This window comes from Pleurodeles waltl, chromosome 4_2 (assembly GCF_031143425.1).
Source record: "Pleurodeles waltl isolate 20211129_DDA chromosome 4_2, aPleWal1.hap1.20221129, whole genome shotgun sequence".
NCBI lineage: Eukaryota > Metazoa > Chordata > Amphibia > Caudata > Salamandridae > Pleurodeles > Pleurodeles waltl.
Window position 1 is genome coordinate 94,571,049 of NC_090443.1, and position 23,029 is coordinate 94,594,077.

The following is a 23,029-nucleotide window of genomic DNA, read 5'->3' on the forward strand; positions in this document are numbered from 1 at the left end:
CTGTGCCCTGCCTGCATCGCCTAAGTGACCCCTGGGTCCCTCCATTGCATTCTATAGCAAACCCGACACCTACTTTGCCTACTGCACTCAGCCGCCCCTGTGCCGCTGAGGGTGTATTTTGTGGGCTTGTGTGTGTGTGTCCCAGTGCACTACAAACCCCCCCTGGTCTGCTCCCCGAGGATGCAGGTACTTACCTGTAAGCAGACTCAGACCGGAGCACCTCGTTCTTCATAGGCGCTTATGTGTTTGTGCCCGCCTTTGACCTCTGCACCTGACCAGCCCTGTGTTGCTGGTGCAGTGACTTTTGGGTTCCCTTGAACCCCCAACGGTGGGCTGCCTATGCCCAGGAGACTGACTGTGTAAGTGCTTTACTTACCTGAGAAACCTAACCAAACTTACCTCCCCCGGGAACTGTTGATTTTTGCAGTGTGTCCACTTTTAAAATAGCTTATTGCCATTTTAACCAAAACTGTGTTCACTACTGTTTTAAATCAAAGTTCTATACTTACCTGTGTGAAGTACCTTGCTTTTTATGTACTTACCTAAAATCTTGAATCTTGTGGTTCTAAAATAAATTAAGAAAATATATTTTTCTATATAAAAACTATTGGCTTGGAGTTAAGTCTTTGAGTGTGTATTCCTCATTTATTGCCTGTGTGTACACAACAAATGCTTAACACTACCCTCTGATAAGCCTACTGCTCGACCACACTACCACAAAATAGAGCATTAGTATTATCTAATTTTGCCACTATCAACCTCTAAGGGGAACCCTTGGACTCTTTCTCTCATTTTGAGATAGTATATACAGAGCCAACTCCCTACAGTGTACCAACAAATCTGTTGATCCCCTTTCTGCCCCTCTACCTGAGATTCTTCTGTTCATTCTTTCTTTGGCCCAGCAGGGCTCTGCTTTGGGCACACTTAAAGGGTATTTATCTGCCATTTCGGCCTTTCTTGGGCTACCTGATCAGCCCTCACTCTTTAAATCTTAAATTGTGAGTAGATTCCTGAAAGGACTCACCCATTTATTTCCTCCCACTCCATTTATCATGCCTCAGTGGGACCTCAATCTTGTACTTATTTGATGTGTACTCCCTTTGAGGCAGTGCATAATTGTCCCCTGCGGCTCCTCACATTCAAAACTGTCTTTGTTGTTGCTATCACCTCTGCTCGCAGGGTGAGTGAGCTTCAGGCCCTTTCCTCAAAACCTCCATACTTGTCTGTGCACCCTGACAAAGTAGTGTTGAACACTAAGGCTTCCTTCCTTCCTAAGGTGGTCACACCTTTTCATGTAGGCCAGCCCATCGCACTGCCTACTTTCTGCGCACCCCCACATCCTTCCCATCAGGAGGATAGACTCCACCGCCTGGGCCCAAAAAGAACATTGGCATTCTTCCTCAATTGTACTAAAGATTTCCGGGTGGACGATCAACTCTTTGTTGGGTATATGGGTGCGAAAAAAGGGAAGCCGGTGCAAAAGTGTACCATCTCTCGATGGGTGCTTCTTTGCATCAAATGTGCTACGCTTTGGCCAAAAAGCAGCCTCCTGAGGGCTTGCGTGCTCATTCCACCAGGGCAACTGCTGCTTCCGCTACGGTAGCACGCAGAGTTCCTGTCCTGGATATCTGCCAGGCAGCTATGTGGGCGTCCCTACACACGTTTGCTAAACACTACTATCTGGACAGTCAGGTCCGTCGAGACGGCTACTTTGGTCATACGGTCCTGCAGGACTTGCTAGTATGATCTTGGTTCGCAGCCCACCACCGAGGATGGCATTGCTTGGGTATCTATTCTAAGATGAGGAATCTGCAACTAGAAGTCTCTATCAGATGTACAAGTTCCTTACCTTTGGTAACGAACTATCTGGTAGAGACATATTCTAGTTGCAAATTCCTTACCGCTCACCCATCCTCCCCACTTGCGAACTGATTTCTAGGGACAGGGATTCCCCTTTCAGGCCCTTAGCTCTGGCGCACCAATCTCAGTGTTTTTAGCGGCTATGCGCCTTGGTGTGGAAAGTTTTTAAAAGGAACTGATGTCACTGCGCGAGGGCGGCGTCTATATACTACTCCCGACATCATCACGGCGACTACGACGCCCGCCGAGTCGACCGACGCGCAAGGATATTGCTCGAAGAAAAATCTCCAGAGCCAGTCTGACGCCTTGTGGTAAATTCTAAGGTAAGGAATCTGCAGCTAGAATATGTCTCTACCAGATATTTCGTTACTGAAGGTAAGTAACTTGTACATCAAGAACTGAAACGATTCATTGATACCCATGGCCTCCTTGACCCCTCTCTGAATGGGTTCTGGAGGGAACATGGCACTGAAACTGCACTTGTAAAAGGAGCAGACTATATCAGAAACCAGGTGGACCAGAATGGTCCTGCCATACTGGTTATGCTGGATCTATTGGTAGCTTTTGATAAGGTCTCATCTATACACATAGTTCACAGTTTTCAACATCTGGGTGTGGATTTCAAAGCATTCTGCCTCCTCCAGTATTTTCTCACTGACTGGGGTGAGGTCATCAGTTGTGGACAGTTCAGGTCGAAGGTTTTAGCCTTCCTTGTGGGTTGCCACAGGGCTCCTCACTTAGCCCTACTCTTTTCAATCTCTGTGCCTTCTCCATCCCCCCATCTCGCCCGCTGGTGCTGTCTTTTGGTTTCCGGGTTCTGTCATATGGTGATAACATGCAAATCATCGTGTTGATTACTGACAGTATACCACTGATGGCAGATAAATTTCAACATTTTATGGCCAGTATTAGTACCTGCATGAAGGATATTTTTTTAAGTTGAATGCAGACAAAACCAAGGTTGTCTGGTCTGTACTATGGTGGCCTGAATCATGTGGCCCATTACTCACCCCTGTGGACTCTGTCAGCAACCTCAGGGTTCTTTATGAAAATTCTTTAAGCTTCAGTATGCCGGTCAATCATACTACTATTACCTGCTTTTATATAATTAGAACATAGAAAAAAACAAATTTCATTCCTGAACAGCTTTGCAAGTCAGTGGCCATGTCCTTGATCACATCCTGTTTAGACTAGTGAAATGCACTTTATCTGAACATCAACAACTCCTCAGTGAACAAGCTTAGGGTTATCCAAAATGCTACAGCACGACTTATTTTGAACATTCCCAAAGGCCCTTCACTGTCTCCCAGTGAGGAAACGAGTCATTTTTAAGGCCCTTCGTACAGTTTTTCTTACACTTCACCAAAAGGGACCCAGGCTCATTATGTCATCTTTTTAATGGTATCTGCCTAACAGGACACTTAGATCAGCATATAGCAGGAATGTGGTAGTGCAGAGGTTCCGTGCAGAGGTTCTATAGAGCCAGATAGGGTGGCCATCTTTTCTCTGTTATTGCTGCAAAATTGTGGAATACCTTACCGGGTCACATCTCTTAAACTGAGTGATTGCCTGTTTTTCACAAAAATCTTTAAAACTTGCTTTTTTCCTCTGAGTTTTTTAGCTCTGGGAGATCACCCCTTTGCATAAGAGGTTTGTCTTTGGACTGGCTTAGCGCTTGATACTCTTTGGTTTAGTTCTCTTTACAAACTCTTTTTCATTTAATTTAATTTCACTTTAGAGATGGGTTGAGGCCACCTGTGCTTTTTAAAGTGCTTATTAATTGAGATGAGCATTACATCTTGGTCCTCAGAGGGTGTCTCGTCCTGGACACTTCTCATCCACGCACCATATGGGGCTGAGCTGTTGGATGGGTTTTGCTGCAGGTGTTCTTCCCTTGACTCTGTGGCTCCTCGACCCATCACACCCAGCATACCTGTATAAAGTGGTTGAATTTTCTGCAGTTGGAGGACGTCTTTCCTTGGGCTGGACAGTTGTCTTGGGGGTGTTCCTATCTGCCACAGTTCCTGCAGCGAGGGCCTGACAAAGGAGCGGCCAGCTTGTGCCGTGTGCTCTTTGGCCTAGTGGATACTCTGTCTACAGTTTCTGCCTTGACGATGGGTGCTTTACTGCTGTTTTGACTGTGGGTCAGAGCTAGGTCCATGTTGTTGAAGTGTGCCACAGAGAGGTAATGGGATTTCACCAGGATGTTGTCGACGCTGATGTTGGGCTGCCACAGGATGAGGCCTCAGAGAGTTTTAGACTGGCATCCTTGGATGAGCTGCACCCTCATTTCCTTTGGCTGATCATCAGCATTACATGTAATGGCCAGTTCATGGAGGGGGCATAAAATTGTCAACTGACGCCCCTTCAAATTTGGGACACTTGTCATAGTTTGAAGCGCTCAAAGTCCGGGTTCACTTTACATCGTCAAACATAATAAGACTCCACACTGACACTGGTTTAACTTTAAAGGACGGTCGCATTGCCATGGCAGATCATCGTCACAGTCGAAGTCTTCAGGCAATTCAATGTAAAAACATAAGAAGTCAAAGTGGGAATCTGCCCGTTCCTGCCACTCTTGGATTCCGGTCATGTGGGCATTATTGTGCATCACGGTCTTGCTCTCAGTCTCCATCGGAACTGATTCTGAGTCTAGTGAGTTCGGGGTTCACAGCGACATTGAAACATCAAAGAAGTCGAGGCCTTCAGAAAGGTCATGCTACGCGTATCCTGGACTTTACCTGTTGTAGGTAGTTGGCTCTGCATGTACTATTTCAAAGTAAGAAATAGTGTGCACAGAGTCCAAGGGTTCCCCTTAGAGGTAAGATAGTGGCAAAAAGAGATAATTCTAATGCTCTATTTTGTGGTTGTGTGGTCGAGCAGTAGGCTTATCAGAGGGTAGTGTTAAGCATTTGTTGTACACACACAGGTAATAAAGAGGAACACACAATCAAAGACTTACTCCAGGCCAATAGGTTTTTATATAGAAAAATATATTTTCTTAATTTATTTTAGAACCACAGGTTCAAGATTTACAAGTAATACTTCAAATGAAAGGTATTTCACTCAGGTATTCTAGGAACTTTGAATAATCACAATATCATGTACAGACTTTGTATAAATGGCAATAAGCTATTTTAAAAGTGGACACAGTGCAAAAATCAACAGTTCCTGGGGGAGGTAAGTCATTGTTAAGTTCACAGGTAAGTAAAACACTTACAGGGTTCAAAGTTGGGTCCAAGGTAGCCCACCGTTGGGGGTTCAAGGCAACCCCAAAGTTACCACACCAGCAGGGCCGGTCAGGTGCAGAGGTCAAAGAGGTGCCCAAAACACATAGGCTTCAATGGAGAACAGGGGTGCCCCGGTTCCAGTCTGCCAGCAGGTAAGTACCCGCGTCCTCGGGGGCAGACCAGGGTGGGTTTGTAGGGCACCGGGGGAGACACAAGCAGGCACAGAAAGTACACCCTCAGCGGCACAGGGGCGGCCGGGTGCAGAGTGCAAACAGGCGTCGGATTTCAGATAGGAAGTAATGGGGAGACCCGGGGGTCTCTTCAATGATGCAGGCAGGCACAGGGGGGGCTCCTCAGGGTAGCCACCACCTGGGCTAGGCAGAGGGTCACCTGGGGGTCGCTCCTGCACTGGAGTTTGGTTCCTTCAGGTCCTGGGGGCTGCGGGTGCAGTGTTGGTTCCAGGCGTCGGGTCCCTTGTTACAGGCAGTCGCGGTCATGGGGAGCCTCTGTATTTCCTCTGCAGGCGTCGCTGCGGGGGCTCAGGGGGGTTGTCTCTGGCTACTCAGGGGCTCGCAGTCACTGGGGAATCCTCCCTGTAGTGTTGGTTTTCCGCAGGTCGAGCCAGGGGCATTGGGTGCAGAGTGGAAAGTCTCACGCTTCCAGCGGGAAACGTGAATTCTTTAAAGTACTTTCTTTGTTGCAAGAAAGTTGCAGGTTGTTGAACAGGGCCGCTGTTCACAGGAGTTTCTTGGTCCTTGGTTGCAGGGCAGTCCTCTGAGGCTTCAGAGGTCGCTGGTCCCCGTTGGATGCATCGCTGTTGCAGTTTTCTTCGAAGTTGGGAGACAGGCCAGTAGGGCTGGGGCCAAAGCAGTTGTTGTCCTCACTGCAGGGCTTCAGATCAGCAGTCCTTCTTCTTGTTAAGGTTGCAGGAATCTAGTTTCCTAGGTTCTGGGGAGCCCCTAAATACTGAATTTAGGGGGGTGTTTAGGTCTGGGAGGGCAGTAGCCAATGGCTACTGTCCTTGAGGGTGGCTACACCCTCTTTGTGCCTCCTCCGTGTGGGAGGGGGGCACATCCCTAATCCTATTGGGGGAATCCTCCATCCACAAGATGGAGGATTTCTAAAAGTAAGGGTCACCTCAGCTCAGGACACCTTGGGGGCTGTCCTGACTGGGGGGGGGTGACTCCTTGTTTTTCTCATTATCTCCTCCAGCCTTGCCACCAAAAGTGGGGGCAGTTGTCGGAGGGGTGGGCATGTCCACTACCTGGGATGCCCTGTGGTGCTGTAACAAAAGGGGTGAGCCTTTGAGGCTCACCGCCAGGTGCTACAGTTCCTGCAGGGGAAGGTGAGAAGCACCTCCTCCCAGTACAGGCTTTGTTCCTGGCCACAGAGTGACAAAGGCACTCTCCTCATGTGGCCAGCAACATGTCTGGTGTGTGGCAGGCTGGCAGAAACTAGTCAGCCTACACTGGAAGTCGGCTATGTTTTCAGGGGGCATCTCTAAGATGCCCTCTGGGTGTATTTTACAATAAATTGCACACTGGCATCAATGTGCATTTATTGTGCTGAGAGGTTTGATACTAAACTTCCCAGTTTTCAGTGTAGCCATTATGGTACTGTGGAGTTCATGTTTGACAAACTCCCAGACCATATACTCTTATGGCTACTCTGCACTTATAATGTCTAAGGTTTTGCTTAGACACTGTAGGGGCATAGTGCTCATGCACCTGTGCCCTCACCTGTGGTATAGTGCACCCTGCTTTAGGGCTGTAAAGCCTGCTAGAGGGGTGACTTATCTATGCCACAGGCAGTGTGAGGTTGGCATGGCACTCTGAGGGGAGTGCCATGTTGACTTAGTCATTTTCTCCGCACTAGGACACACAAGCTGTGAAGCAGTGTGCATGTGCTGAGTGAGGGGTCCCTAGGGTGGCATAAGACATGCTGCAGCCCTTAGAGTCCTTCCCTGGCATCAGGGCCCTTGGTACCAGGGGTACCAGTTACAAGGGACTTACCTGAGTGCCAGGGTTGTGCCAATTATGGAGACAAAGGTACAGTTTAGGGAAAGAACACTGGTGCTGGGGTCTGGTTAGCAGGGTCCCAGCACACTTTCAAATCATAACTTAGCATCAGCAAAGGCAAAAGGTCAGGGGGTAACCATGCCAATGAGGCATTTCCTTACACCTGTTCCCTGTGGTATGCCTTGGGCCCAAAGATCCTCTTGGGCTTCTCTGCCGGCTTCCTCCAGCAGGTCTATCCTTTGTGCCACAACAACCCTCCTCAGGTTCAACATTGACTCTGGTGCTGACTTTGGTTCTGGCTCCACCCCCTGCTCCGGTTTCCTTTGTATCAAAGCCACCTACGCCAGAGGAGGATTTGCAGCCCATTGTACATCCAACTCAGAGCAGAATCAACCTCAAAGAAGGCCTTGCCCGCTCTGACAACATGCAGCCAGCAGGCAATGATTTCTGATTCTGACACGTCCTTACCTGGCACTGAGACGTGAACTTTGCCCAATCTTTTCAGCACTGACTCGGACAATGACAATTATGATCACAAGGATAAATATATGTCCCACAATATGATATGGAAACTGGTATGAAGAACTCCAAGACATCAGTGGTCTGGATACTTCTACAGATACTGACCTTGTGTCCCCTCTATCCTGCGCTGAAGAAAGTACATTCTTCATATTCGTTATGCAGACGATGGCAGCAGTTTTAGACCTACAGTTACCTACTATGGAGGGGAAAACAAATGTTTTGGCAAGTACTTCACTCTGGTCAGGCTGCTACTGAGGCTCAGTTGCTATTAAATGAATCAGTTATGAGATAACCTTATGGGCACTTGAGAAACACCATGTGCTGGTCCATCTGTTAATAGGCAGGTTGCTCGTCGCCATCATTCTGTAGCAGGTGACCCATCCTTTCTTACACAACATCGGACAAGATAGAGCCTGGTGATACAGGTGTCCACCAGTATAATCGACCCCAACACCTTCTCTACCACCATGCTTGATCATCAGTCAAAACTAATAGAGAAATTTGGTAAGTGGATTTTCTCCTCTACAGGCCTTGCTCTGAGGTCAGTGAACACCATGCCTTGATGTGATCCACAGGCTTGTCTGGGGATGTCCAATTTACCTTGATGGATATGTTCTTTGTGGTGAAAGCCAGATTCAGCTCATATGTGCTTCAAGGTTAGCCTGTTTGCTCCACGGTTTCATCCCCTCTGTGACTATGGTAGGGGCTTTCCATACTGCCAGCAACCTATGCAGGCGGCCTCGCAGACTTCTCAGCCAAGGCTGCAGTACCCACAGCCAGCAAGGATGCCAAGCCACCCAATCTACCCCACCCCAGCTCCAGCCAGTTGTAAAATCTCAAGCACACAGACACTTTTTCGGAGGCAGAATCTGATATTTTCTGTCAGGGAGGTAGGCAATCACTTCGGACAAGTGGGTCCTCCAAATTGTTCAGCCAGGTTAAGCCCTATCATTTCTTGTCACCCTTCTGCATATTCCACCATCCTCAGAACGCTTGCAACAGGAAGTGAAGGCTGTTTTTGCCAAAGGAGTTATAGAGAGTGATGCCTGCATTTTAAGTAGGTGCTAATTGCTACTCCTGCTTCTTTCTGGTACCATGTAAGGATGGGAGCCTCTGTCCCATTGTACACCTTTGCTATCTCAATGCGTTCCACGTGAAGGACAAATTCAAGGTGCTCACCCTTTCCTAGGCCTTGTGTGCCCTCGACCCTGGAGACTGTATGGTAGGGTTGTACCTGCAAGATGCTTATATTCACATCGCTGGCCTGCACCTCCACAGATGCTATCTGTGGTTCATGGTGGATCAGGAGCACTTACAGTTCCCTGTGCTCCCCGTTGGCCTCACCATTGCTCCTTAGGTGTTCACGAAAGGGATGGGGATGATGGCAGCTCATCTTTGGAGGTCAGAGGTTTCAATCTTCCCATCCCTCGATTACTGGCTGCTGAAGACGGGCTCGCCTCTAGCAGTCGTCAGCCACCTCCAAGCTACGGCAAACTTCCTAACTTAGTTGGGGGTTCACTCTCAACATGCCAAAGACACGCCCTACTCCTTTGCGGACTCTCTCCTTCATCGTAGCCATCTAGACACAGTGCAGTCTCACGCCGTCCCATGAAGCAAAGAGTGCAGGGTGTTTAGGCCATGATCCCTATGTTTCAGCCTATGTCATGGTTTTTAGTGCTGATGACTAAGGGTGCTGGGACTAATGGTGACCTGCATCCTGTGGTCTGAGCACACTAGGTGGCATATGCAGGCTCTGCAGTGGGGTCTGAAGTCTAAGTGAGCACAGCATCATGGGGACCTCTCTGATCATGTCCAGATTTTGCAGGAGACAGCAAAAGACCTGCAGTGGTGGCTGCTGGACCACCATTGAGTCTGTGTCAGACCGCTCTCAGAGCTGACTGGTGACTCATGCATTGCTTCTGGATTGAGGAATCCACCTTGCAGAGGTGGAGGTCAAAGGCACCTGGTGTCCGGCAGAGGGGTGGCTCCACGTCAGTTTTCTGGAACTGCGGGCCATCCGCTTCACATTGAAAGCTTTCCTGCCATACATGAAAGGGAGGCTGCTTCAATTGTTTATGAACAACACCACTGCCTTGTGTTACTGCTACAAGCAGGGCTTGGTGGGGTCCTGGACTCTATCGGGAAGAGCTACACCTCTGGAAGTGGCTGGAACACCAGGGATTTTTCTGTTGGCACACCACTTGGTTTGACCTTTAAACACCATGGTGGACAAATTCAGCTGCTGATGCCTGGCGGATCATGAATGGCAGTTGAACCTGGAGGTGGCGCTGTCTTTTCTGCAAATGGGGAGAACCTTTGCTCGATCTCTTCGCCACAGTTGGACTGCCAGGTCTGTTGAAGTGGACACTTCCCAGCTCAGTTCTGCAGGACTTAAAGCTTTATAAAAAAAATATCAGATCCTGCACTTGGGTACTAATTGGTATCTATTCAAAAGGAGAGGAAACTGCAGTTATGTGTATCTACCAGGAGTTCAGTGCTTAATTTCAGCCGGTGTTTACCGGTTGTGGCTACCAGCACTCATCTTTTAGGATCAGCCCTTCTGTTTGCACATCCGATATTACCAGGCACAAGAGAGGGGAAAACATATAGATCGGAAATTTAAAGGACAAGAAAGACTGCAAAACTGCCATAAAGGTTGAAAGCAGGAATTAGATAAAGGGTCAGAAAGTACCTGATAGTGGATTGAAGAGACATGAGGTGAATTTAAGAATACCAGACGAGGTATTCAGCTCGCCAATGTTTAATTGCCCCGGCCATGGAGTTCTGAACAGATCTTCGGGCACCAACACTCGTTCTTTTACAGATTAAGCACTGATCAAGTTACTTATGTTCAGTAACGCTGTTTCTGGTAGATACTGTTTTCTAACAGCAGATTCCTTACTGACTCTGCCACCTCTGCGAATTGGGCTCTTTTTCTGGTATGCAGTCTTTTTCTGGTACGCAGAACTATCTGTAGGCTGGTTTTTTTGCCTACAGACATTTCACTACCTCTACTGCAGCACCTAATTAAATAGCATTACAGTTAGTGGTGGTGAAATACCTATGGGCATTGTGGGGAAGGGTCATGGGGGAGAGAGGACATCCCCCATAAAAATAAATAAATACATAAAAATGACAATCACTGCAAGGCAAACACCGGCCTTCAGAGTGGGTTGTGTTCCAAGTTTAGAGATATCCACATAGATCAAAGCCAGTTTATTCTGTCTTGGGGTTCGGACAGCCTAGAACCAACTGTTGTCCTCATGCATAGGTGGTGTTTATATGCAGCTCTGTTAATCGCTACTGGAGCTAAACTGTCAGATCAGAGCCAAACAGCAATACCTACCAGCACGCAGGAGTATTGCTAAAGATTTTCCAGATTTATTCCGATGCCTGAGGAATATTTAAAAAGTGAGGAATCTACCGGAAAGAGTGTTACAAAAGGTAACTAGTAGTAGTATTCTTTATTCGGTTAAAAATTACCATAAAAGATACACATAATCCATGCAAAAGTAAAACATATAAAAACATTTGTACATTTAAACAAATAAAATACATCCTATATCCACCTGAACCCCAAACCACCATTCTGGATTATTTCACATAGTCTAAACCCCGAATATTGAAGCAAGAGAAACCCAGGTGAGTTTTTAAAAGTCACAGTCCATCGTACAGCTCCTCAATAAGTCAGAATAGCACACAATCCACCCTAATAAACCTTGTGACCCAAGTTAACACCACGTTTCCCACAACTTGATCACGCAGCTCACAAAATTAGCTACGCTCACACAGGTATGAATATCCCTGAGCTTCATAAGATGCAACATGGCAGGTCTGACTTGGGTAAAAACAAAAAACAAAACTAAAGTGGTATTAAAAAATGCTTTTTCGTTGTAAAAAGCCAGGGTAAAACAAGATAAAATGTGCCATTGTTTGTATTGTATTGCTAGAGACCAAGAATACCGGGATCTGACCAACCCTTAGGGAAACTGATGGAGTGTACAAAAAGGTTGAACCTAAATCTAGTCATAAGCTGCCAATGGTAGACGTTAGTCACCCAAGTTAAATAGCCTTCAACATAGGGTACTGTTTTTACTATACAAAGAGCACGAGCAATGGGTTTCAATAGTTCCAAGTTTTCCCTGGAGGCCTCAGTATGAGCAAAAAAGCCACATTTAACCCACTCAAAATGTGCTTTATTAATCTTATCCAGGGTAGAAAATAAATCAGAACGACCCATACCAGTGAATTTCAACTTAATATAACCAGTCCACGGTATAGTTTTCGGCACTAAGGGAAAGACAGTCCCTAATAATCATTCGGGTTCAGAGAAGGCCCAATTTTGTAGCATACAGAAATCCACTGCAGTAGGGGCCTGAAAGTGAAAATATCTTAAATATATTTAAGGCTCAGTTCCTCATGTACAGCAAAGGTGGAAGAAGACTGCAGCACACCCAAGAGTTTCCTTGGAAACCTATTTTCCTCGGCCTGAATCAAGTGACAGTATTTGTACCCCTAAATGTCACTACCATAAATTGTAGCTAGCACGCATTTAACACAGTAAATTTCAAAGAGGGGCGTTTATCAATTTCCCAACCACTGTAGCATCAAAATCCACCATAGCTCCCCAAGTGTGGGGCCAATGTTCTTTTAAACATGAGAAGGGGGACCCAAGTGTTCTTCTAATAGGGGGATACTTAAGTAATTAAAAGTGGGTACTTGCTCAATTTTGCACTTATTACAGAAAAAGGCTTTTTCTTTGTAACGCTTACGTCTAATAACCATAACACGGGACTACATGTGGTTTATTGAGAGATCAAGGTGTTCCATTAACTCAGAGAAAGTGTTAAGTAAAAGTTGCACCCCTCCCACCATCCTTGACATAAGGACGGTGTCATCTGCTTAAAGCACAACTGGTATCGCCCGCTAGGCAACTCGAGAGGCATCACATTTCTTTTCGGTTAGCACACCCTCAAAGCAATTGATGTAGATAGTAAACAAAAACAGTGCCAGGATGCAGCTCTGCCTGACGCCATGGGTTATGGGGAAAGATCGAGAACATCATATATCAGTACCAAGCCTAACTGAGGCAGACATGTCCTTGTGCAGGTCCCCCAAAAATGACCAATGCCAAATCACCCTTACCGACAACATCGGAGCCCATAACTTTGTGTGACTACCCGATCAAACGCTGAGGTAAGATCCATAAAACTAAGGAAGAAGGTATCTTTGTTAATCATACTATATTTCTCGGTTAAAAGATAAAGGTTCAGAGATTGATCGGTAGTACTAAGACCAGGAGTAACCTTATACTGCAGGTCAGAAATAATATTGTTTTCTTTATCCCACCTGGATAACCTCGCCAAAATCACCTGGCCCAACACCTTCCTCGTTGTGTCGATCGTAGAGATGGGCCTATAAAATCTTGGGTCGCTATGGGGGACACCCTTTTTAAACATGGGGACAGTGATGGATTGGTAAGGTAAGTAATTTGTTTAACATTTCCAAGAGGGAAGACACTGCACCATCTTAAAGTAGCTACCTTCGCCACCAGTTGAAACTCTTACAGATATGTAGTCCCTAACTTTGGCTCAAAGAGCCACACATAGCAACACTCATGATATTTCAAACAGTTTTGTAGCATTAAAAGTGCAATACAAATTGCATCTAGAAACACCTGGGCCAACAGTTTTTCAAACTTGGTTAAGTTGTGTCATTCAGGAATTGGATCAAAGAACAGTTTATCACCTCTAACATTCTTTCTGATATATGGTATAGCTCTTGCAGATTCATTACACGAATTTCCCTTGGCAGCGAGCTAGGGTCTGAAAAACTGAGAGCTAACACAGCTTCTTATCGGCACCAGACAGTACTAACCGAATTCTTCATAGAAGCCACAATGACTCCAATTGTGACCTCACCCTAGGATATATATTATTAATCGCCCTGGTGACATCCGCTTTAATCTGATTTTCATTCTGAAACTGAAACCGAGAAGCGGCAGATAAAAAAAACAAAAAAACAATTTAAGTATTAAATACCAGTGAAAACCCCCACGTCAAGAGGCAGAGGAATGTTTTTAATACATCTTTGGGAGGTAGACAATACATCTAAATTAACATTATGAGAGATAAGTAACCTGCTATGAATCTGAGCGAGCATCAGTCTAGTGAAAACACATATTACTTCTATTCTGTAATGCCCTTTATAGTGTATTGTCTAGCTCTCTATTGGAAATTTGGTTGAGGGAAGTGAAACCTTACACAAGCAGTAGCCACAATATCTGTCAGGAGGAAGTCACAAGCAAACCCCAAATTAACTTGCGGTTACCTCTATGATAACTTGGAACAAAAGCAGGCAACCTTACATTAGAGGCAATGTTTAAAGTATTTAGGCATCAGTTCAAACAGTAATAGAGTGAAGACACAAGAAAAACCCACACCAATTTAGAAAACTAGGGCAAAATGAAATAATTGGTGTGGGATCAATGAGATCTCTTCACATTAACCGAGAATCATAGCTCACAGGAAAGCATAACAGCTCTGGGAAGGTCTCAAAGCAGTTCTTATTTAGACAAACACTCAAAAGCCACTATTCTAGGCAGGAATGCAGAAAATCTTCCTGATGATAAAGCTAAGCTATAACCACAGGTATCACCTTTGTAAATGCCTTTAGTGCTGAAGATGACCTGAAATGGAGCTTATATGAATGCCCTCTTAATAGACCTGAGGTATTTCATGTGAGTCCTTGCAATCTGAATGTGTTAATCAGCATCCTGCAGATCTAAAAACACAAGCTGGGCCTGGTCTTGAAGTGATTGTATAACTAAACCTTTTCTCCGTCAGAAATGTATTCAGAATCTCAAGAACCAAAGTCAAATGCACATCTTTGTACTTATGTTATGAGTATTTTTAAAGAGCACTATCACCCACAAGGCTATTCTGGTGCTGAACACGTGTGGGTGCCTAGTCCTGCCTATGTCAGTTTGGTTAATGAAAAAGCCAGGTCTTTAGCATCTTGCAGAGCTCAAGATGAGAGAAGGAGGAGGCTATGATGTGGAGTGGGAACCTCTTCCACTCTTTAGGAGCGATGTAAGAGAACACCCTTCCTCCTGATCTGGTTCTTTATATGCATGAGATGTGTGTGACTAGGAGTCCTGCAGAGCAGAGGTTTCTGGGTGGTTGGTGGAAGAAGATGCAACTATTCACGTAGGCAGGTCCTGAGTTGTGTGGTGCCTTGGCTATTTGTGTGTGAGGAGTTTGATTTGAGTGCGTATGTGTAGCGGGAACCAGCATAGTTCCCTGAGGTGTGGTGTGATGTGGGTACAATGTGGGAGGTTGAGGGTGAGTCTGGCTGCCGAGTTCTGGATGGTTTGTAGTCTTCTAGTCAGTTGCTTGGTGATCCCAGCAGAGAGCGTGTTTCCTTAGTCCAACTTGAAGGTGGCTATAGAATGAGTGACAGTGTTTCTAGAGCTCCTTTGGAGCCATTTGTAGGTAGATCTTCCTTAGCATCCCCAGGGTGTGGAAGCAGGATGCAGTGACGGGGCTGACTTGTGCCGTCATGTCCAGTTTGCTGTTGATGTTTATTCTGAGGTTTCTAGTGTGGATTTTGGGTGCGGGTCTCATTTTGGCTGACAGCCTGTTGGAGTCCCATGGTGAGGGGTTCTTGCTGAAGATCACTACTTCTGTCTTGTCGATGTTGAGCTTGAGACAGTTGGTTTTCATCCAGATGGCCACTTCAAGCATGCAAGTGGTGAACTTGTTTGTTGTGTTGGGGTTATGTCTGAGAGGGTGAGTATGAGTTGTATTTTGTCTACATAGGAGAGGATGTTGATGTGTGCATGGAATATGTTGGCCAAAGGGATCATGTATACGTTAAAGAGGGTTAGGCACTCCACAAATGACTTTGCAGGCTTCTAAGGAGTAACATGCCAACTATCCGTTAAGAAGAAGCAGATCCAGTGCAAAGTATGTCCTTGGATGTCAATCTTTTGCAGGCGCCTGATGCGGGTAGGATCTGAGACCATGTCAAATACTGCAGAGACGTCGAGGAGAATGAGGGTTTCTGTATCTCCTCTGTCAAGGATCATGTAAATGTTGTTTGTGCCTGTGTGAGTGATGTTTCTTTACGGTTGTTGGGCCTGAATAGGGTCTGTGTGGTGTTGAGAAGCTATTGTTGCTGAGGTGATCAGTGAGGCGTCGGTTGATCAGTTTCTCTAAGACTTCTGCTGGGTATGGTAGGAGGGAGATGAGTCTGTAGTTGGAAAGTGTGACTGGGTCAGAAGATGTTTTCTTGCGCAGGGGCATGATGGTGACATGTTTTCAGGTGTCCAGTACAGTGGCTGAGTCGATCCAGGTGTTGAAAATGTGTGGTAGAGCTTCGCTGAATAATAGGAGTTCTGTGGTGAAGGCATGATGAGGCATTATTGGGAATAATGAAAAAACTAGACTAGCATCCCTGCCTTCTATGATTTAAGGTGCAAGCTTCCTTAAAACTTAATGTTTTCTATCAAGGTGCGTATGTTAGAGACTGCAACCCAGTGCCATCTTTTTTTAGGTCCGTCTTGGATTGGAATGGTATTGTGCATAGTGTATTATTATTTTAGTGCTCCAAGATGTCCAAAATATTGCTTCTAAATGTGATGCTATATCCAGAACTTTAAAACAATACTTTATGTAAAAAAAACAAAAAAACATTGTAAGACAGCTGCCCGCTGTTATGCTTAGTGTCACTTTTTCTCACAAGCATATGCACGCCGCTTTAGGTGGTAGAATGTTTTACTTGTTCTAGTTCTGTTCTTCTACTGAATGATTGATAAGTTTGTGTTTTATTGTGGATGAGTAGGTGGGTGAATACAAGGATGAGTCTGTCGATGGATGTGTGGATGAGTGAGAGTTTGTATGATTAATTAATCAGTGCTAGAACACCCCAGTGACTTAAGAGACACCATCATTTATAAGTCTGACTTATTGGCATTGAAAATTCTGGCTCGTGCAGTGCCTTTAGCTGACCCTCAGTTTGTTTCTGCACTGAAGCACAGTTTCCGTCATCCTCCTCAATATCAGCGGTTTTGACCATACTGATTTCATCTTCACTGGTGCACGTTCTGGGCTACATTGTGGTCTTTGATCCAGTATCATGACATGTCTTAACAAATGGACAGGAGGTTAAAGCCTTTTTCCTTTATGAGAAAATTCCCTCCAGGAATGCTCCAGTGGTTCCTGATGTCCAGTTGCTCCTTCTCTATTCTATCTCAGAGTCTAGTGATTTTCTTGATATCCTATGTCTGGATCACCTGCTGCGCTTTAGCGGTGCACTTGGGCTCTATGTTTACACATGTGTTTTCACTTTCCAGGTGCATAGCCTTGCAGCTGGGCATCTTGAGTACTCCCACCACTTGTTCACTACCAAGATCAACAACGTGTCTACTGATGGTGGTGTGTAACTAATTCTTTGTCCTTGTGATGCTACCACAGCATGGCAGAGCAGCTGTGTTAGACCCATTGGTTTATTTGTGACCTCTGCAAAACAAACATTGGCAAAGCCAGTAGGTCTTGCCTATGTTACAGCAATTGGCTTTGTCAATGTCTTTTAGGCATGGTGTACAGCAACATGGCTGAAATGTAGAAATAAAAGTACCATGACACGGCCAGCACTGACAACAAGGGGCAGTGATTCATTTTCATAGTAAGGGATTGTTCTCTGCCTTCACAAAAAAACAAAAAAAACACCTTTCAGGAACAAATGACAATATCATCTTGTCAGCAAACAACAAGCAATTAAACTGCGCATTTATGCATCAATCTTTTTAAATTGAGGCAGGAAATGAGAGCTAAAGACTGTGAAAGCAGGCAAAACACAAATTAATCAATAATAAACATAAATGAAAACCGCTATCCATAAATGGGTCCAAGGGCTGCAATCTACTTAAAGCTGTCTGAAGTTTTCAAAAGTGAGAAGGATCATGGCATGGCTGCGATGTATGAAACTGACAAATTCATTAAAGATATCAAGGAAAAAAACTAATTTGTTTATCTTACATCCAAGCTGAGTAGGGGCATATCTTGGTCTGTAAGACTGGGGGCTGTGAGCTTCAGGTTTTCCAACAATCACGCTGGCACATAATGTTGAAAGACATTATACGACAAGTGGAGCTCAAAGGGGGCTTAGAGGCAGAAAAAAGGAAGAGGTATGAAGATTGGTAGGTGCACTAAGTGAGAGAAAGCACATTATTTTGTAAAATAACCAACATTTTTTAAGTATTCCCAAAACAGATTGAGAGAGAAAGTTTGTTCGTTTTTGTTTGTGTGTGTGTGTGTAAAGTTCCTGGTGAAATCTGACATGACACCGCACCATACCCAACTAAAAGCACCTGTACCCAACTATTTCTTACAAGATACATTTGTTAGGTGGGTGTAACAGCCCCCCACCCTGAAGCTATGCTCCTGAAGCTGAGATTTGCTGTGTTGGCTCCACATGAAGACCGATCCAAAAATGCCATGCATAGCGGGGAGTGCAGTACAGTCTGCATGTTTGTACTATCTTGAAACCTGTTGGAGTGACTTTTAGGAGCTTTAATGCTGGTGAAACGGGATGGGTCAAGCAACAAAATGTGAGGGGGAGAGGTGGGGCAGACAGGACAAGCAACAATGTGGGAGTGGGAAAGGAGGCATGGGGGGGGCTAGTATAAGTACAAAAACAATTGCTGAAACTGGAGAGCAGGAAAGACTCTGAGGAAGGGAAGCAGTAATTGGCTATGATACAGTGTAGCGAGGAGCATACGAAGAAGAAGTGAAGCCAACACTTGCTGACCAAAATGAAGCAAGTAAATGAGTGATGATGAGGCCAACCAATGGTAAGCAATGGATGGGCTCTAAGACCCCTGTAAGTAAACAAAATGTCCTGCAAGCAACAGTGCGTGCACTGTCTCAGGAAAGACCTAAAGTATAGTGCATGGGGGAGAAGGGGGGAAACTGTCAAAGAGGTGAAGGTACCCACTAAACATCCCAAAAGGCATAAAATAGCCAACAGTGTCCCCAAACCATTTAGGGGCACTAGCGTGAAAGCAGGAAAGTGTTTAAAGAGCAGGCAGGAATGTGCAATGCCTGAGGGGAAATAGCCTTATCCAAGGTGGACATTTACCAGATAGTCTTTACTACATAGGTAAGTACTACACAAGTAAGCATTTGTACATTTACCATGCAATACTGTACCAGGCAGGTAAGTATTTAAAAACAAAATAACATACTTTTTATGTTATTTAAAAATTATTTTAGGGTGTAGAGATGGGTAGAGGTCAAGGGGTATTTTATGGTTTAAGAGTGGGTAGAGGTAAAGTGAGGTAATAGTGATTTTAGGGTTTAGGAGTAGGTACAGTTAAAGTGAGTTATAGGTGATTAAAGGGTTTTGAGGTAGGTAGAGGTAAAGGGAGGTAAGGGTGAATTTAGATTTCAGGGATTGGTAGAAGTAAAGAGAGTTAACAGTGATTTTAGGTTTTCGGAGTGAGTAGAGGTAAGGGTGATATTAGGGTTCACGGTGGATAGTAGAAAAGGGAGGTATGGGTAAATTCAGGGTTGAGATATGGGTAAAGTTGAAGGGACGTAAGGGTCAATTTAAGGTTCAAAAGATGGTCAATGTAAAAGGAGGTAACGGTGATTTTAGGGTTCAGAGTTAGGGAGAGGCAGAGGGTGCTGATTTTAGGGCTTGGAGGTTGGTAGAGCCAAAGGGTAATGAGGGTGATTTGGTGGTTAGGGGGCAAAATAGAGGCAAAGGGAGGTAAACATATTTGGGGTTTGATTATGGGTAAAGGTAAAGGGAGGTAATAGTGATTTTAGGGTTTAGTGGTGGGTCAAGGTAAAGTAAGTTATTTGTGATTTTAGGGTTAAGGGATAGGTAGAGGTAAAGGGAGGTAAGGATGAATTTAGGGTTTGGAGGTGGGTATAGGTAAAGGGGGTAAGGGTGACAGGGTTCAGGGATAGGTTGAGGTAAATGGAGGGCAAGGGTGGTTTTATGGTTCAGGATTTGGGTAGCCATACAGGTAGGCAAGCGTGAATTTAGGGTTCAGTGGTGGATAGAGGTAAAGGCAGTTAAGGGTAAGTTTAGGGATAAGTGGTGAGGACAGACAAAGGGGAGTGATTTTAGAGTTCATGGGTTGGCAGAGGTAATGAGAAGTAAGGGTGATTTTGGGGTTTGGCTGAGTGGAAGTAAAGGAAGGTGTGACGGGCCGACCTGGTCCGGCCCGCACTGTGTTCCCGCTTGTGCCCACTCTGCCCCTGCTGACCCGGATCCTTCTCCGGGGTCAGCCAATCGTGAGGTCCGTCGTCATTCCTGGCGGGGAAAGGGACATTTAAAAACCTGAGCTGCGGGTCTTACAGGGATGGAGGCTGACGAGGAAGAGAGGAGCGGGAGGAGAACGACATCGGTGAGAGCACGAAAGGAAGAAGACGAGAACGCATCGGAGGAGGCGACCGGGAAAACCCCTTGCTGCACGGAGCAACCTGCTCCTTCCGAGGACGGGAGGAGGGAGACGCCCGGAAGGCTGGCAGTCTCAACCAGAGACGAGGTGTGCGGACTCCGGGAAGCGGAACGCGATCTCCCGCCACGCTCCAGGAGGAGCGTTGCACTGGCAGGTGCGTGGCAAATTCCTGAACAGGGTTAGGGAGGTCAGGAGGGAAAGGAAAACTAATTTTAAAAAAAGGGGGAAGGTGAAGAAAGACCCAAATACACAAAAAACACGGGGGAAGGTGGAGGTCACGTAGCAACAGTAACAAGCACAAAAAGGGGGGGAAGAAACAAGACAAGGAAAAGAGGTAATAAGGACTGCAGAAAAGGAAAGGGAAATAACAGAAAAAAAAAAACAGATAGGAAAACCAAGAGTAAGCATAACAAGAGGCAGCGCGCCATAAGAAGAGTGACCAAACCAGATGAAAAGAGTAGATATTTAACTAGAGAAGATATCGCAAAGTGTACAAGAGAACAGGGAACGAAGGGTTGAGAAAGGGAGAGAAAAACAGAGAAAGAGAGAACAAAAAGAGTCCAAAAGACCTGGAAGTATATAGCAGGAGAAGAGGGAAAGACAGAGGCAGGAAGAAAACAGAGAAAGAAAAGGAAACGTGAAATACTTACCGAGACTATTACTCTTCCTCCCACATGTGCTTCCCAAGAGACCTAAAGGAAGAACAGAAGAATAGGAAGAAACCATGAATATCAGGTTGGCAAAGAGACTTGACGAGAAACCACAACCCCACCCTCATTCCATGCCATTGGACTGTTGTTTACAACCAATAAAATCATATTCAGTCCTCTATTCAACGCCTCACGTGCCATTACTCGTGCCAATCTTGTAACAAGCGGTGTCAGAAGTGGGATTAGACGAAACCCGACACAATGGAGGAGAAACACACCATGGCAGAAGTAATTGCCAAGCTGGCGAAGGGGCAGGGACACCTGCAGTTAATGTGGGAACAGCAAATGAAGGAGGCTAAAGAAGAGAGAGAGGCTCTACAGACCGCCCTCAAAAGCCAGGCCACAATCATGGCAAACAATCAACATGATGGTACATGAAACCGCCTTGGGGAAGCTCACAGACATCATTGCACACACGAAGGTGCATCCCAATGTGCCAAGCAGTGTGCTCCAATGGTACCAGGAACACGAAGACCCGGATTCCTTCTTCACCAATTTTGAGACGGTCGCAAGCACGGCGAGCTGGCCAAAGGAGAAATGGGGACAATATATCTCCCCGCTACTGTCAGGGCACCTACAAGCCACCTATCAAGCTATCAATCCCAGCGGGACTCTGCCGTATAAATAAATCAAGAAAACTATACTATAACGAATAGGGTTAGACAGTGAAAGCTGCCGTACCAGATTCCGACAGACCAAGTGGTTATCACAAGAGAATCCCCGCACACTGTACTATTGGGTGCAACATGCAGCAGAACGATGGCTGCACCCAACTGAGAAAAACCGAGAAGAAATGTTTGATATCATCGTCCTAGAACAGTATTTGGACGCATTACCCAGTACCACCCGTAACTGGGTTAGGCAACACCCTGGGCTGACCAATGAAACTGCAATCGATCTAGCTTGTGCGTACCACCGGGGTACTAACTTCAAGGCCACCCCTAGTAGACACCCAGCCCCGGCTCCGGTGCGTCCGCCTGTGGGGAGAGGAACAACACAAAGACCGATGTTGTTACAGGGACAGGAGCGAGCTCTAGGGACCCACCTTTTCCACCCCACCTATCCTACCACGGGTCCTCAGTGTTACAACTGCTCGGAGTGGGGTCATATAGCACGATACTGTCCACACAAAAAGGACCTGGAAGAGCCCATGGAAATCAGAATAACAAAAGGAAGAGTATTCTGGGCTGGTGGAGACAGACCTACTTACACTCTTCCTATCCTGCTCAACCGTAGTGTGTTGCTTCACTCTTCAGAATAACAGAACTATGCACTTCAGGATAGTTTAAGGCACAATGTAAAGCAATCACTCTCAGACACCTTAGTGAGTAGAATAATCAAGTTTATTTAAAATATTTAAGGGGCAAATTCTCATATGGCAAAACTAACCACACTAATATATCATGAATAACATGAGAATAATTGTAAGAATATAAGCACTCTGTGATATCATGAAGAATAGCATGAAAATAACTGCAAGAATAAGTGCATATAACACACGCACACACAATATGCTTCAATGCTTATAAATTGAAAGGCTTCACCGAAAAGAGATTCTGCATCCCTCTGCCGCACACCAAGCTGGGGAACCCAAATCGACTGGCACAGGGAGTCTCCTTCGGGACAATCAGTCCTCCTGGCGTTGCGTCCAACCCAGAAGAGAGTTCCTAAACCAGTCCATCCAGGCTCCTGACCTTTATAGTATTTACTAACGCCCAGGAGTCTTTTCTAGAAAAAGACCCCCTCCTTTACAAATTGTGCAATCGGCGTTACCTTGTTCACCCTTCGAGACGTCTCCTCAGAACGGGCCAGGTTCCCAGGAGAGGGCTACAAGGTGAAGCTTGCATTCCTCCTTGAGTACAGGCGCATCCCCCTGTTGTCCTAACTGATAGCTCATGGAATGTAAATAGCGCCCTTCGTATCAGGCAGATGGAGCGAAGTTGAGCAGAAAAACACCCCACCCTTCAGCTTGCCGAAGCTTGTGGAAAAACACAGAACAGTGTTTGTAGGAAGTTGGCTCTGTATGTGCTATTTCAAAGTAGGAATAGCATGCACAGAGTCCAAGGGTTCCCCTTAGAGGTAAAATAGTGGTAAAAAGAGATAATACTAATGCTCTATTTTGTGGTAGTGTGGTCGAGCAGTAGGCTTATCCAAGGAGTAGTGTTAAGCATTTGTTGTACATACACATAGGCAATAAATGAGGTACACACACTC